This window comes from Protopterus annectens, chromosome 2.part2 (genome assembly GCF_019279795.1).
Source record: "Protopterus annectens isolate FY-2018-M chromosome 2.part2, PAN1.0, whole genome shotgun sequence".
Taxonomy (NCBI): domain Eukaryota; kingdom Metazoa; phylum Chordata; order Ceratodontiformes; family Protopteridae; genus Protopterus; species Protopterus annectens.
In genome coordinates, this window is record NC_056730.1 from 1,153,359,152 (window position 1) to 1,153,377,533 (window position 18,382).

An 18,382-nucleotide genomic window follows, 5' to 3' on the forward strand; every position below is an offset into this window, starting at 1 on the left:
AATAGAAATCACCCTGATTCAGCCCGTTGTCATGCTACTCTTCAAGCACCGATCACATTTCGTATCAGGTGAGAAGACACAGTTTTTATATCCAAATGGTGACATCGTACAACACCAGACAGTGATTAAAAAAGGTAATGTTTTGATGTCAGACTACGTATTATAGATGCAGAAAATACTAGGGAGGATGGCATAATGGTTAAGGAGTTTACCTTGCAGACACAAAGTGCAGGGTTTGATTCTCACATAGGGTAATTGGCTAGACTTAAAATGGCCCACAAGGGCAGTTAGCCTAGTACTAACCTATGAACCCAAATGCCTGGCTTTCCCGAGTGGCAGTAGCCAAGTAACATACCATTCAACTGTACAGATTTTCATAGGATGTCCCTAATTTTGTTTCATATTGACCCTTTTCAATCAGAGACTCAGGCCAAAATGCAAAAACATCTGAGCTATTCTGTTCCTAAAGCAAATGTGCCCTCTGATGCAGAGAGATGGAACCCTGATTTCAACCCAGAGGAATGTGGTACAGTTAAGTGTCCCAGGCTGGTGAAGCCAGGTAAATTGAAGGAGGAGTGAAGGGATGTGACAGTCTTGCCTCTCCTTGGAAGAAGGTGGTTTTTTTTATAAACTTGGAGGCACATAAGACAGTGTGTGCTCAGTGGTGGAAAGTAGAGAGACCAGTGCTCCTGTTACGGGGAATGGGCAGGGCTGTTTGGAGTGAACATCCCTACTGGAAGTAAGGGACAGCTTCTGCAGTCAACCTATTGTATGTCCTCTTCCATTTGCCATGTGAAAGCAAATGCATATTTGGGATGTGTAGAAAAACAAACTTCAAAGTACTAGTAACATTTGTATGCATGGTGACCCTTCTCTGTTGGCCCTTGCCATGTAGGGAATGAAACAGCTAATTGACAGAGAGGTCTGATGATTGATAGGCAGTAGAGAGACAATGTGGTCAAAAAAAATTTGCATAAGGAACAAGCACAACCTACAGTAGTGAAAAACAGTGCAATAAATTACAATATTGCTAGACACAGTAATACATCTCTCTAGATATTTAATTAGTCCTTATATGAAAAAAGCAAACTGCAAAGAAAAACACTGTATAATTCAACATGGGAAGCTATCACTGAAGCAATAGCTTGCCCACCCCCTTTTTATTTCTATTTGGACAAGGAGTTTGGGTTGTTGCATCAAATGTAATATTTGTAGACTTGTTATGATCAACCTTTGTTAATGAATCATTTATACTGTGCTAGGGTTGTGAAAGTATTAAGCTATTTCTTAAATTAGGAGTGGTTTCAGGGTTGTAGCTCAGCAGGCAGTGCATTACAACTGCAAGGAGTTATTCCTCTACCATCTAATGTCCTAAGAGGAATTATTCTAATGGTGGGGTGATTGTGGCCCAGGTAGATCTGTGACTGAAGCTACCTAGGATGCTTGCACCTGCTGGAGGAGGCTTTTTTATGGTTTTCACCACCTCTCCTTTGCCTTCTGCTGCACATCCTGCAACAAGTTCTGAAGCTCAGGGTACTGGTTTTTCAGGTTGCCGCATACTGGGGTGCCCACAGGGGTGGAGCCACTACTACCATCCTGTGAAGTGATCCCCAGTGGCAGGGGTGGGTGAAGATGTTTCTTACATTTGGGATGGCTGTGATTGGCTTCACTTCTGTACTTGTAGAAATTTAAATGTATGTGTGTGTGTGTGTGTGTGTGTGTGTGTGTGTGTGTGTGTGTGTGTGTGTGTGTGTGTGTGTGTGTTTGTGTGTGTGTGTGTGTGTTTCTGAACTTATATATATATATATATATATATATATATATATATATATATATATATATATATATATATATATGTGATATATATGTGTGAGTGCAGCTGTATGCGTGCGTGTGTGCGTGTGCACATGTAAGTGTGTGCGTTCGTGCATGTGTGTGTATGTGTGTGTGTATATGTGTCTGTGTATGTATGTGAGTGTGTGTGTATATAAATATAAATATAATACACACACACACACACACACACACACACGCACACACACGTTGTTTTTGCCTTTGTCCAGATCTTTTCTGCTATAGGTTGAAAGCTATGATGAAAGATATTGTAATCACTGGGTGTAGCAATTCCAAAGTTAAATGCTACTGCTGTCTTCTTTTCATGGCCTTTTACATCTGGCTTTCTCACATCTACTTTTTTAACTGTTAATAATGGGTGATCCCATGTGATATAAACTTCATAACTGTCTATATTGCCTTGTGGGTCATGTTTCCAAATTACTTCAGTATTATAATGTTTGCACAACCCCCAATGCAACAGTCTTGACACATTATTATGTCTTATACTAATGGCAGAAAGACTGAATAATGAATCACACCCAGCAAACAAGATGTGAGACTGTTTCCAGTTCTCTTTTGCTGAAACCAGCATTTGTCTGTTTCTCCAAACTGTTCAATGGACTTTAAAAACAAATGTGTAAGTAGTTTACTATCTTCGGCCGCCAGAATTACCATACAAGCTATGTGACATGCATGCTGTGAAAGTCAGTAGCATTATCTCACCTAGCTTGTGTGTAGCATCATCTAAACCTGTGAGTGCTAACAAAAAGGAATAGGGAACTGCACAAAATCAAATTATTTCAAGTCAGTCATTCTCAACTTCACTTGTGCTACAGCAGGAAACTGGAAATTATGATGCTGTGTTTATGGGACTATAAAAACTCCAAATTATATTTTTCTTCTCCTTCTTTGTACATTAATAAACAGATATGCTTTGTGTCTGCACCATTTTTTTGTCAAGGTCAGCATTTTCATTATGTATCTCAGATATATAATGGGAGACAAACTGTTGATAACACTAATAAATCATTCATAGATTTTGTGTGTGTGTGTGTGTGTGTGTGTGTGTGTGTGTGTGTGTGTGTGTGTGTGTGTGTGTGTGTGTGTGTGTGTGTGTGTGTGTGTCTGTGTGTGTGTGTGTGTGTCTGTGTGTGTGTGTGTGTGTGTGTGTGTGTGTGTGTGTGTGTGTGTGTGTGTGTGTGTGTGTGTGTGTGTGTGTGTGTGTGTGTGTGTGTGTGTGTGTGTGTTGTACTTCTACTGCTTACATAGGCATCCATTGGCTCCCCAAAACCCTGATTAGCATAAAGTGGACATTGGAAAATGAGGGAAGGAATAGCTTATGTAAATATGTCTGACTACACAATTATTTCTTCTGTTACCTGTGTATCTGTTTTTGCTTTAAAGTGATATTTACTGTTTTGATGGTCTAAAATGCAAATATTGATCTCTGGAATATTTTTCCTCATTTTCAAAGTAATACATACATACTTAGAAACAATTCTCAGTTTATAAATAATTTTCATCTTTAAATTTAATTTACATTTAAAAAGAATCAAGCACTAGCCCCATGGCAAAGAGGGGCAGAATCTTGACTCCATCATATGGGATCTGGGATGAGTGTTGTTTTACTTTCACATATATCTTTGTAGACAATTTAGTCACGTGACTGTGTATGTTTTTCCCTAAGACTGAGCAGCTACAAATGCACCATGCATCTCAAAAGAGAGAGGAGGTTTGGGTCCTGCAGTTTGAGTGCCCTTTTATAAAGCCCAGTTAGCTTAAATGAGCAGCAGACCAGGTTTCTACGCAGGTTTCTGGTCATGGCAAACACTACTTTTTATGGAATTCAGGAAAGAACATATGTGACCAAGCACATGTGGTTATGTAATATAAGGCCTGTTTCAAAAGCACCCTTTTTCCACAAGTAAGTTTGGAAACGTTAAGTGAGACCAGCTCCAGCTAATGAAGAAGGCACATGTCTTCCAACTCTCATACCTAAAATGAAGCCAGGTCTTAACTGAGGAAGGGAGCCCCACATTGAGGTCATACGGGATTCTGCTGTACAGGAGTCAGTGAAGAAAGTAGCTAAAGAAGGCCTGTGGCTCAGTGGTCAGGGATGCAGAACTAAAGATTTTAAGAAACATGGAGGGAAAAACATACACAGTCACATGAGAAATTCATCTACAAAGACAACAAATCTTCATGTATAAGAAAGTAAAACAATATTTATTTCATTAGTATCAGCATAACGAGCGAATATGGTTCATGTGTTTTCTGCAATACAATAACTCATAAAAGGTAAAAAAGTAAACCATATCTCAACAAGATTTTAACAAGTGAATAAATATTAGTTGCCTAACTAAACATTAACTGCATGCACTAGTTACATATTATCCTCGAATATTCATTCGTTTTACTTAATGCAATATTATCTGAAGTAAAAGAATGGTATATATTTCATACTTTCAATTTCAAGAAGCATATGTGTATACATATGTGTGTGTGTGTGTGTGTGTGTGTGTGTGTGTGTGTGTGTGTGTGTGTGTGTGTGTGTGTGTGTGTGTGTGTGTGTGTGTGTATGAGTCGACTTCAAAATATCAAAAGACCACTTACTCGAATCCCAAATCATTAACATGACAATATCGAAACCACATATCTGCAAACTGTTAAACCATAGAAAACATTCACCTAGAAGGAACCACTTGGTCCCATGGGGATGTAAGTATACTTAAGACCAGAATATTTGATAGGTATCTACTATTAACTTCCTGGTGATTATGACCTTCAGAAAATATGCCAGCTAGCTCTTAGCTTGCAGAGAGATGATACAGAACTGCTGATGTTGCTGTACATGAGTTCGGAGACTTTATTGGTTACTGTCTGATTCAGTACTCATTGTTTGTGTAGTGAACTGAAAATCTAGCAATAATTCCAATTACTATTGTAGTTCATTGCAGATATGCTATTGTGTATTACTTATTGTCCTACAACGTGTTACTGCTTTCATAAACGGTAGGCCACATTTGACAATAATGCACCCTGATGGTTATTGTTCATGTTGTGTATTGTTATGTATTATGTTTTGCCTGCCAAGTTTGGTTCGATGATCAAGTAATGTTTGTAACCAATATAATTGTAATTGTTCACGCTACATTACTTAATTGCTATTTGCCTCGACTGCAGAGTGATTGTTGATAAACTTCAGTTTGCACTCATACCCTGTTTACCAATGTCTTTATCTCAGTGTAAATACAGGAACTGTACTAACCTTGATCACTAAACAGTCGGCTGAATTCTGTTTATCCCCTACATGATGTGTACACCCCAGCTACTGCCTCATACAGCACTTAATGATGGCAGCCAAGATCCCACCCTTCAGTGCTGTACAGTAGTGTACTTACCGTACCCACAGACCGCTGCAGTGCTTTAATCAGCATTGACCAGATTTCAGCAACTCAGTGTCCATGATATACACCCCACTTCTTGTGCTACACCCTGACCAAACACCCACCATGGAAAGGGTCATGTCTGAAACATATAGCTGTCCTTTCATCTTGTCTTATTGCCGTTGCATGAAAGGTTAAAGTGTATACCGTAGATAATTTAACTGTTTGGTTTGCGGATCTGCAGACAGACCATGAAAAACAGATTCATGGATGACTTGTATGCCAGGCTTAGATTACCCTTCAACAAGAGTATCAATAGCAAATATCAACTCTTACAGAATCAGAGTTGTATTTCTTTGACAAGGAAAGAGTACAAATGGGCAGGATTGTGGCCCCTTTTGTCATTTCTATACTTTACCATACATTGTCATGGAACAAAATAAACACTTACTCACCCAATTTCTTAGCTTAATAAGTATATAAGAATATCATATATTTAGACTGTGACATTCCAGTGAAGACCTAACGCACATTACCTTGCAGGAAGACCTAACACACATTACCTTGCAGGAATGCATGCTATGTCATTTTTCACACTCTGACACAGGCAGACAGACCAAATTTTACATGTCACAATTTCAAATATGGCTTAAACCTAGCATATCCAATAATGAGATTCTCCCTCCAGGGTATAATATCCTACACCTAGACAAAGTAGGCAAAAGGGGTGGTAGTATTGCCTTTCTATATAAAAGTCACCTAACCCTCGAATCCTCAAATCAAAACATTCCAACTTTCGATAATGCAGAAGTATTACTTACTAAGCTTACCCTGAACTTGAATAAATACATACACTTCATTAGAATTTATATTCCACCCAGTGACAATACCCATAAATTAGAAAAAATATTAAGCTGGTCTGAAAAATCTCTGCTTCAAGAAACAATTATCATGGGTGATTAACACTGACTTAGCATCATGTGGTTCTCAAAATCCCACTAATCACATTAATCTGTATGGCTTCAACCAGCTCCTACAGACCCCCAACAGAATTAATAGATTAACCAATAAATATTCCATACTCGACTGAATCTTAACAAACAAGCTTTTCACTCTGACTGTCTTCCAGACTGTCTCTGTGAGCATCTACCAACCTAACAAAACTGCTGGTAAACTACTTTACAAATGTCCTGTAGCTCAAGGTTTGAATAAACTCCCCACAGACTAAACACTTAAGGAAATTAAACTTCACCTACTTAACACCAAGTTTTGGCCCTGTCATGACCCTACCTAATCCACTACACTACTGTATTTTTTCACTCTTACTACACAGACATCTTAGTGTGACGCCTCTTAATTTTCTGCCTTTACTCTTAGTCTTACTATACGAATACACCATTAAGCTTTACTTCTATACCACATGTACATATGTATGTACTGTTTGCTCATGTATAAATACCTCTCTTTATTTAATACTTTCATCTGCGTAATCTTTCTCGCTCTCTCTGAAAATTCAATTGCTATATGCGTTTTCAATGTAAAAAAAAATATTTCTTTTATCATGTGTACATACTATACTTCTCTGTATTTTGGAGCTTATGTATTATAATTCTCTGTATTGGTGCTTGTAGCTTATGTACTGTAATTGTCTGTATTGGAGCTTTTGTCTTCGGGTCTCCACTGTAAATGGGCTTCTGGCCCAGTTGTACTAACCCGGTCAACAAATGTCAAATAAATAAATACAATTTTTAATCAAAGAGCTAACTCAAAGAAACAAACTTATCAACGAACAAATAAGGAACAAAAAATGTAACCCCAATAATTTTGCCAACTCCCCAAAGCACTGCAAATGGCTGCCACTTAAATTCCATCCCCTGGAAGATGCTGTCCATCATTTTAATAACATCTTCCTTTCTGTCTCAAACATACAAGCTCCTACCAGGACCATAACAGTAAAATCCAACCATGCCCCATGGCTAAAAAAACGAAACTAGATCATTACTAGTGACAAAGCCTGGGATCAATGGTGCAAAAGTAAATCCAATGTTGATAAACAAAATTATTGTGAACTTAGAAACAAAGCAAAGAAACAAATTAAGGAAGACAAAATAAACTACTACACTGATATTCAAACATAGCACCAAAATAACCCTCAAAAACTCTGGTCAGCAATTAACAATCTGCTTCAACCAGGAAAAACTAGCACTCCTAAACCTACTACTCCTAATAATGACGAAAATGTTGCTACCCAAGTCAATAAATACTTTACTGAAACCATATTAGTCCTCTCTAGCAAACAGTCACCCTCCCCAACTCCAGCTACTCCTAGTCTAAGAAAAGACAATAACTCCTTCTCCCTTTAACCCGTTTCAACTGTAACAATAAAAACATTGCTTAAGAAATTAAAGCCCACTACCCTAGCTGTAGACAATCTACCAGCTGACTTTCTAAAACTAGCAGCCAAAGCAGTAGCCTACCCATTTTCAATACTTTTTAAACAGATACAGGTGAAATTGAAGTGTATTAACCCACCTCCTTGTTAAATTTTATTAATATTAGTCTGAAATTAATTATGTTGTAAATATGCTGAAAGAAAAGGCTTGCTTAAATGCAGAAACAGAGTTTAGTAATATGTGATCAGCAGTCATACTAAATTACCATGGCTTGGAAAAGGAATCTGCTGAATGGACATTTTTCCCTTACAGACTCAAACAGGATATATGCAAGAGCAAAAATACAGAATCTGCTTTTAAAGAATGGGCATGTTTCCCTTACAGACTCAAACAGGATGTATGCAAGAACAAAAATGCAAAATCTGCTTTTAAAGAACACTGGCATATAAAAATGGACACAATATGTTTCCTAAAACAACAGGATATGTTTATGACACTGTGACAATGTGTTTTCTCAAAAATATGTTTTTCTGCATGGAAAACAGGATATGGCACAAGAACAGATGTTTTTATACAAAGATCCAAATAAAATACAGGATGTTCACACTGTCAGAAAAGCTGATCTCTGACAATGTGTTTTCTCAAAAATATGTTTTTCTGCATAAAAACAGGATATGCTTATCAGCATTGGTACAAGAACATATGTTCATATACACAGATCCAAATAGAATACAGAACAATGTGTTTCCTCAAAAATATGTTTTTCTACATGGACATCAGGACACTGTTACAGGATATTCACACTGTCAGAAAAGCTGGTCTCTTACAAGACATTGTTAAACAAGGAAGCTTAGTATTGTTTCTACAGGACTAAAACTGTATATAAAGAGCTGTATAAATCCAGCTATGTTAGAGGTATGGTAGGGACACAAGTCCTAAGGTAAATGTTATATCTCTCACATCATCTGTACTATATGAGAAGTAAAGTTGGAACAGTACTTTTAAGCCTGCAACGTTTGTCCAGTTTGATTTATTATAAAAGTTATTGGTTACTGCTCTTAAAGTTGATGCTGCAAAGTATATTCTCTCATCAGTGTATATTCTGCAAGTTTCTGTATGCAACAGACTGTGAATGCAAATATAACCAGACTTTGAATTTTAGCAGAATCCAGCCAGCAAGACTGAGTGTCTTAAGAACACTTCAAATCCATCACACCAAGTAAGCAGAGAGAGCTCAAAATATTTTTTCAATGGCGAGGCAGCTGAGTGACTAGCTCCATATAATTTTTCAATGGCAAGCTAGTCTGCATTTGAACCTAATACCTGCATTTGAACCTATAATCTGCATTCAAACACAGGAGAAGTGATGGTAAGCCCTGCAGAGGGTTACTTCAGTTAAATTGCAGTAACTAACATTTGTACGTATGTGTCAATTCTGAACAGAAGTATTCCAGTTTATGCAGCTTGCAGTAGTAAAGTTTTTTAGACGTCTACAATCCGGAGTGAGACTAGTTCAAGAAATTCGCAGTGCCATAAATTCTTCAAGAAAAGGGGGATATCCACTAGCCCATCAGTCCACTGCCTGTTGTGCTTTCCCAGCTTCTCAAGTGACTCTGAAAAATTTCTAGCCATCTGCAACAACAGCCTGATCACCTGTTTTCTTGCTCACTGGTAAGACTTTTTTCTACGTCACATTTTTTAGTATGGTTGCTATTCGACAGTTTGGATATTAAACAGTCTGGATATTAGACAGTATGGATATTTTCATGCATAATTTAAGCAAATGTAAAAAATTGCAATGTTGGTATACACAGCATATTAGTAAATGTAAAACCTTATTAGGGCAGGTTGATAGTAAGGCATTATGCAAATGTATTACAATATTTGACTGGTATCTCAAAGAAAACCATGTGAAATATGACAAATGTTTATTTTGTGATTCAACAAAACCTGCATTTTGTGTATTATGCCATAAAAAAATATTGCATCATATTGCTAAAAAATAGACTGTAAAGACAGATCTGAAGAATTAACTAAGGGTAAAGTGTTTCCATTACATTCTGATGTTGAACAGTTATGTCCTGTCACCACATGTGAGTCAAATCAGTTACTGATAGAACCCCTAGTACATTTTGTTACAAAGGAATGTAGTAAACTTCTAAAAGACAGACATAATGAGTTCAGGAAGCTTAGACAAGTTATACACACATCTTTTCAAAAGTGCATAGGAGTTTCAAATTCAGCAGAACAGCCTACTAAAGAATGTCAGAAAGACCATGCAACATCACAGGAAATTCAACAGCAGTTGCAGGATAAAGGAAATAAATTAGCTGAACTGACAGAGACTGGGAACTTCCTACATACACAGTTAATCTGTGCAAAAGAAATATATTTTATAATATGTTTATGTTTTGAAAATGGTTAAACATACATGGTAGGATGGTAGGATCTGATGTCTGGACAAATCATTCTTAAATGTTTTACTTTCATTCAGTTAAAGCAAGACATCTATCAGTACTACAGTAAAGTAAAGCATATGAATGCCATTCTTAGCATAGTCAAAAGGTAAACAAAACTGTTCTAGTGTATTATAATATATAAATTAAATAAAAATAGATGAGTAAAAATTTAAAGTCACAAGACATGACATGCTTGTATAAAGATATACAGATACAAGACAGACATGCATGTATGTTCTTTTCATCTAGAGTACATTTGTTTACAATGCACAAAAGCAAAAGGCAGACATAAGCAAATATAAATAATATAAATATAAACATGTATTGGTTAAACTAATATCTATTTTGTTTTTTACAATTTGTTTATAATTATATAGTAACACCAAACAGTTAAAGTTCTGAATTTTAAAAATAAATAAAATCACAGATGGTATTAGTCAAACAGTTTTTGTAAAATTAAATAGTTAAATAAATAAAAAAATACTGAAATCCATGTAAGCTAATTGTAATGTAGTATAAATGCATAGTTATGCAAATCACAATCACATTAAAGGAAAAATGCTAAAAGAATTAACTATAGTTTACAGAGTATAAAATGTGAGCTCAGACCTTCCTAGACTGAATAAATAGTTACAGGAAATGCTGGAAAGATAAGATAAACAACAATACTGATTGCCAGATAAGTAGCTTGAGTTTTTCTAAAGCATCATTGTTATTAAAACATAACTGTTAAAATGTTTACAGGCAACACTATTTGGTAATTGTAATAAAATGCCACAAATGTGCATAGATGCCACTTATAATCTGTTTGCAAGTAAATGTTAAAAGGACAAAAAACCTCAGTTGCATCAAGTACAGCCAGCAAATGGGCTATAGTATATATACAGTTCAAATCAATTGTGCAGGAGGGTGTAAATACCTACTAGATGTAAAATACAGTGAAAGCTTTATTTAGTAACCTACTAAAATAAATGTATAACCAAAGTGTCGGGCTGATATGCATTCTATTCTCACAGCATAGGGCAGGTAAACAGTGCTGAAGTACTACAGGGGGAGGGGTACTTTCTCAGTTTTACACTGATTGTATAAGCAGTACTGCACAAGGGTCTGAAATAAAGCTACAGAAAAAATGAACAACAAGGGTCTGAAATAAAGCTACAGAAAAAATGAACAACAAGGGTCTGAAATAAAGCTACAGAAAAAATAAACAAGGGTCAGAAATAAAGCTACAGAAAAAATAAACAACAAGGGTCTGAAATAAAGCTACATAAAAATAAATAATAAGGGTCTAAAATAAAGCTACAGGAAAAAATATCTCATTCCTTCTTGACAATACTCTTTTATGGGGGGAAAAACAGGTATTAGTGCATTATAAATACTGGTAAACTGGATTAAACCTGACAGGATAAGATATTTTACAAGTTGTTAATAGCTATCATAATGGTTATTATTGTATTGTTTAGTATTAAATTGTATTTACAACCTGTTAAACTGTAAAGCTATACAAGAGATGGTTTAAAAAACAAGAGATGGTTTAAAATTGCTTTATTAAAGCTATACAAGAGAGAATAAAGATATGCAAAATGCATAAATGTTTCTAGTAGCAAGAATGGTCACTATTTCAATATGTTTTTGACAAAACAATGTTGGTATAAAAAAGCATGAATATTTTTAATAATTGTTGAGTATGTAGTTTAAAATAACAGGACATATGAATTTGGTATCAATTCCACTAGATATTTCTAAAGAGACATAAACATTTTCCAAGATTTTGCTTAATATTAATGTTATTAAATTTGTAAGATTAGACTAAATGTACTTTATAGTCATTGTATGTACAAATGCAGAAGAATTCAGTACAAATTAAATGAATGTCTAGTAATAAATATGTGTGAAAAAACATGTTTTAAAAAAATGGATCCAGTATACCTAGTAAATTGAAATGCATAAATAGCAATCAGTCTGTGTAAATACATATTGTACAGGATACATCGTAATAAGTTCAAAACTAATTTGTCAAGTTGTAATATCACTGGTTTTACCCCAGTAAAATAATTGCTTTCAAATATTTATTATCTAAGCCCAGTTCAGTATTTTCCCAAGATGTTAATGGGCAGTTCAAAGACATGACCACAATGTTATGGTTAAAATGACATTGAAATTGTGTGTTTTCAGCAGTGTATAAATGCTTGCAGTAGCACATAGTTATTGTTTCTTATAGTTAATTCAACAGTTGCAAAGAGTTAATGAAACAGTTCTAAGTCATAAATGAAATTCTATGATTGCAAAAGAATAAATTGATCAAGTTAAACTAAAGCAGACACAGCTCATAACTGATAAAATATTTTCACAGAATGGTCTGCAAAAAATAAAAGTTGTTAAATACATTCAGTTTTGGTAGTGATACTTTAATATCATTGTATTAACTATGTAAAATTGCATTTTGACTTGTATCAAAAGAAGACTATAGGTTTGTTTCTTAATGTGTTTTCTATATAAAATGTTTTGAGTATGTTTAAAAACAGAGGGAATGGTTAGATTTTATTAATATTAGTCTGAAATTAATTATGTTGTAAATATGCTGAAAGAAAAGGCTTGCTTAAATGCAGAAACAGAGTTTAGTAATATGTGATCAGCAGTCATACTAAATTACCATGGCTTGGAAAAGGAATCTGCTGAATGGACATTTTTCCCTTACAGACTCAAACAGGATGTATGCAAGAGCAAAAATACAAAATCTGCTTTTAAAGAATGGACATTTTCCCTTACAGACTCAAACAGGATGTATGCAAGAACAAAAATGCAAAATCTGCTTTTAAAGAACACTGGCATATAAAAATGGACACAATATGTTTCCTAAAACAACAGGATATGTTTATGACACTGTGTCAATGTGTTTTCAAAATATGTTTTTCTGCATGGAAAAACAGGATATGGCACAAGAACAGATGTTTTTTATACAAAGATCCAAATAAAATACAGGATGTTCACACTGTCAGAAAAGCTGATCTCTGACAATGTGTTTTCTCAAAAATATGTTTTTCTGCATAAAACAGGATATGCTTATCAGCATTGGTACAAGAACATATGTTCATATACACAGATCCAAATAGAATACAGAACAATGTGTTTCCTCAAAATATGTTTTTCTACATGGACATCAGGACACTGTTACAGGATATTCACACTGTCAGAAAAGCTGGTCTCTTACAAGACATTGTTAAACAAGGAAGCTTAGTATTGTTTCTACAGGACTAAAACTGTATATAAAGAGCTGTATAAATCCAGCTATGTTAGAGGTATGGTAGGGACACAAGTCCTAAGGTAAATGTTATATCTCTCACATCATCTGTACTATATGAGAAGTAAAGTTGGAACAGTACTTTAAGCCTGCAACGTTTGTCCAGTTTGATTTATTATAAAAGTTATTGGTTACTGCTCTTAAAGTTGATGCTGCAAAGTATATTCTCTCATCAGTGTATATTCTGCAAGTTTCTGTATGCAACAGACTGTGAATGCAAATATAACCAGACTTTGAATTTTAGCAGAATCCAACCAGCAAGACTGAGTGTCTTAAGAACACTTCAAATCCATCACACCAAGTAAGCAGAGAGAGCTCAAAATATTTTTTCACTCCTAGTTTGAGCAGGAATGGGCGTGCCCGCCGTGATTGACATACCGGAGGGTGGGTATTAACAAAGGCAATGTGCCGTGATTGACATGCAATGAAAATGTAATGGTCAAATAAGTGCAAATAGTAAATATGTAAATGGTAAACAGGTCAAATAAGCACAACAATATAGGACGCTTTTTTTAAAATGTTTTCATTCCTTTTAGTTGGAAACGCCAGACTGAACTGGCTGAACATCTCACAGTTGTCTATTAATTTATTTACTTGTTTTTATTAATTTAGTTTAAACTGGAACAAATGCAGGCAGATGATGGTAAACAGATGGATATAAGTACGACAGTCTACAGGGAGATAAGACTACGGTTGTGTGTGTGAACATGGCCAGTTGTTTACTCATACAACTGTTTTTCTCAGAAACTAGAAGAAAGATCTTTTTTCTGAATTGTTCAGTTTCTTGGCTTAAGATGATAATGAGTGTTCTCTACTCATCTGCAAGGAATATTGAGCATCCTATATTACTTGTGCTTATTTGACCTGTTTACCATTTAATATTAATACTTAATAATCAAATACTATAATGCTTAACAGGCACACTCATTATGATGCCCAGTTATCTAGACGAGTATATGTGGAGATCGAAGTGCGGACACGACTTTGACACTTTGCAAATCGGGGCAAAAGTACAAAGACAAGTACTGTTTGTACAGTTACATGTTCGTGTGAACTTAGGCTAAAAACAGACACCCGCACTATTAAGTATACAGTAGCCACTGCTTTCCCCGATTCGCGAAATAAAAAATGCTTTGATTTGACAGCAATCGCATCTGCGTTTTTATGTTATAATGTACAATGTAATCTTTTTTTGTGCAATTAGCTGTTATTTGCTTATGTTTTTTATATCAAGCGGTGGGTGTAGTAGTCAACATGCCCCGCTCGGTGGGCGTAGTAGTCAACATGCTCGCAGGCGGGGTTTGGGAGGGGCTTTCTACTGTGCATCTGGTGGGTTAATACACTTCAATTTCGCCCAGATACATATTAGAACACCAAGTCCCAACCATTTGGAAAATTTCCTACATAATTCTACTTCACAAAGGAGGTAACTCTACAGAACTAGCTAACTACTGTCCAATTGCTATCATATCCCCTCTGTCTAAAATACTTGAAAGAATTGTACACACACAAATTATAAAATACATACACTCAAATAATCTGCTATCCCACACACAGCATGGTTTCTGCCCATACCAATGTACTACTACTAATTTACTATCTTTCACCAACACAATAAATCATCATAGAAACAGTCACAAATATGTATCCTCTATATTCTTAGACCTATCTAAAGCATTTGTTAATGGTTTCACACAACAAACTCCTAACCATCCTTTCATAGCTAAAATTTTCTCAGTCTACTCTTGCTTGGTTCCAAGTCTATGTGACTGCATGGCAGCAAACAGTACTCTGGCAAGGAAACCTATCACCCCTCCTTCCTGTGGCCCTAGGTGTCCCCCAAGACTCCATACTAGTTCCCCTAGTTTTGTCAATATTCACAAACAACCTCCATAGTTTAGCTCCATATACCTCTGTTATTCAGCATGCTGACAACTCCACAGTAATATGTGCTGCCCCTACCATATAAGAACTACAATCACTTATGCAAGAGTCCTTTCTATCAGTAGAAACATGGCTAACAAACTCCCACCTTATCTTGAAGCCCAATAATGCCAAACATATGCTGTTCCACCCCACTAAAACTACTGCAGCCCTCCTCTCTTTTAACATTATATCAACAAATAACACCATCTTCACACCCACTGATCACACTAAGCTACTGGGGGTTGAAATAGATAATAACATGAAATTTGACGTCTGCATTTCTCAAACCATAAAAAAGTACACAAAAAAACTAGGTGCACTTGTATAGGAAAAAATTCTACCTCACAAAAAATACAAAAGCCACTATAGCTCAACACCATTTGATCTCAACTCTGCTCTATGCTGCACCCATATTTACCAACTTAAGAAAATCTGACCTAGCAAAACTAGGGACATGCTATAACAAAATTGCTAGATTTGCCACCAACTCGAACTTTAGGTCTCATCACTGTACAGCACTCAGGCAGCTCAACTGGTTAGAGCTTCCTCAACTCCTGCTATATAGCCAGCTTTGTCATGGCCCAGAAAGTACTCTATCATAAAGAAAACACACCTGCTCTGTTACAGCCATAGTCCAGTACCAGAACTCTACGACCCAGTAACAAAATCCTGAACAAATCACCACGGCCAACTATCAGGCTGGTGAATCCCTCTTTTCCAACTATATAGCTAAAATTTGGAATGCACTACCTCCCAACGTAACATCCACCACAACCTCAGCACAGTTCAGATTTTTACTAAAACCTCAGTTATCCAAATAATGGCTATGTCCATGTACTGCACCTGATTAAGCTACCACGCTGCTTCACTAGGGATGGCTTGCACCTGTCACCCCTGGGCTTTCGAATATTGGCTAAGGCTCTTGCCACCCCCATAGTTCCTTTTTTAGGCAAGGCTCAAAAGACAAACCCACCTCCATAGACAACACAAGGAAAAAGAAACTAAGGGTAATACTGCTCAACGCCAGAAGTCTAAACCTCAAGATGCACACACTCGAGGCTCTCCTCAGTATGGAGAATATCGATATCTGTGCAGTAACAGAAACCTGGTTCAAGGCTCCCGAGAGTACCCCAGCACTACCAGGTGTTATACCTCATACCATGCTTTTCAGCCCCAAAACTCAAACCAAACCACAAAAGGAGGGGGAGTAGCCATATTCATCAAAGATACCTACACCTCCAGGTTAGTGGCACTGCACAAAGCATCGGAGACCATCCATGTGCAACAAAAAGTGGGCAAAACTGCCTTTCAGTTTGTAGCCTGCTACAGACCACCCTCCCAAACTCAGGAACCCCACTCAGCATTCCTGAAAACACTGGAGAATATGAAGATCTCTCCAAACACCATCATATTGGGTGACTTCAACTACCCAAACATAAACTGGGAGCACTACTCAAGCCCCAACACCCTCACCCAATGCTTCCTAGAATTTATAAACTCAAATACTTTGGAACAACTGGTCACCACTCCCACAAGAGGGGAAAACATATAGGACCTGATCATCACCAACATGGGGACTCTATGTTCCATACCAGAGGTATACCCCTCATTGGTAAGATCTGACCATAAATTAATCTCACTGGACATCCATATCCCATCCCCACCCCCAGCCAAGGAAACCACAGTGAAGAACTTCTCAAAAGCAAACTTCACACTTCTCAAAACTGAGGTGGAATCCTTCAAAGCCCCCGGGCCAGTGGAATATACGGCCCAAACCGCAGAATCCTTTACAAATGCATTCTATGGACACCTACAGGAATGCATGGATCGTGCTATCCCAAATAAAACCAAGACTCACTCCTCCAAAGGAAGGAGACCTGTCTGGTGGACCCCAGCCATAAATAAGCTATACAACAGAAGGAGGAAGCTACTACATGATAGAGCAAAATCCCAAAAAGGGAAGGCATCTCTGATCAGTACTAGCAAGAAACTACGATTCCTCATAAAATTATCTAAGGCCAGCTTCGAAAGAAAAATTACACAAGACGCTAAAGATAATCACAAGGCCTTCTTTAGTTATGTCAGGAACCTGGGTGGCAACTCCCAGATATGCTCTGAGTTAGTGCAAAATGACAAAAAATACACTTAACCCACAGACATTGCCAACATCCTGGCAGACAGGTTCAGTGCAAACTCCCCCCCCTTCCCCCCCAAAAGAGCAAATGTCTATCCCAACAGAGTGTAGCCTCCCTGACATTACAAAAGCACAGGTGAGAGCTGCCCTCTCCAAAGCAAAAAACACAGCATCAATGGGACCGGATGGTGTCCCGGGCTGTGTCTTACATGAGCTCCAAGAAGAACTGAACCCTCACATAAAGTCACTGTTCAATCTCAGCCTTACTACAGGATATGTGCCCAAGGAATGGCGTACAGCAACAGTGGTCCCACTCCATAAAGGTGGTGCCACAACGGACCCTGGAAACTATTGCCCTATAAGCCTGACTAGCCTGGTCTGCAAAGCTATGGAGCGTATAATCATGGAACTCATAAACAAAGACATTGGGAACCTCAAAACACTGGATCCTACAAAATTCGGCTTTGTTAAGGGCAGATCTTGCCTCTTGAACCTGGTCGACTTCTTTGAAACAGTCACCAAGGCCATAGATGAAGGAAAGGTAGTCCACATAGCTTACCTGGACCTCGCAAAAGCCTTCGACACAATACCTCACTCGGACATCATAAATAAGCTCACCAGCTTAAATATCAACCCCTATGTCACAAGATGGGTTGCAAACTGGCTCAGGGATAGAACCCATATGGTCAGAATTGCAGGTGCCATGTCAGACTCTAAACCAGTTACAAGTGGCGTCCCACAAGGCTCAGTCTTGGGACCTCTCTTGTTCGGTATATATTACTCTGAGGTACAGGCTAACACGGGAGGACTATGGCTGACCAAGTTCGCAGATGACTGCAAACTGGGTGCCATAATTGACTTGCCGACTGACACAAGCATCCTCCAAAAGGGTCTCACAGAGACGGATAAGTGGTGCCAGAGTCATGGTCTAAAGTTAAATGCCAAAA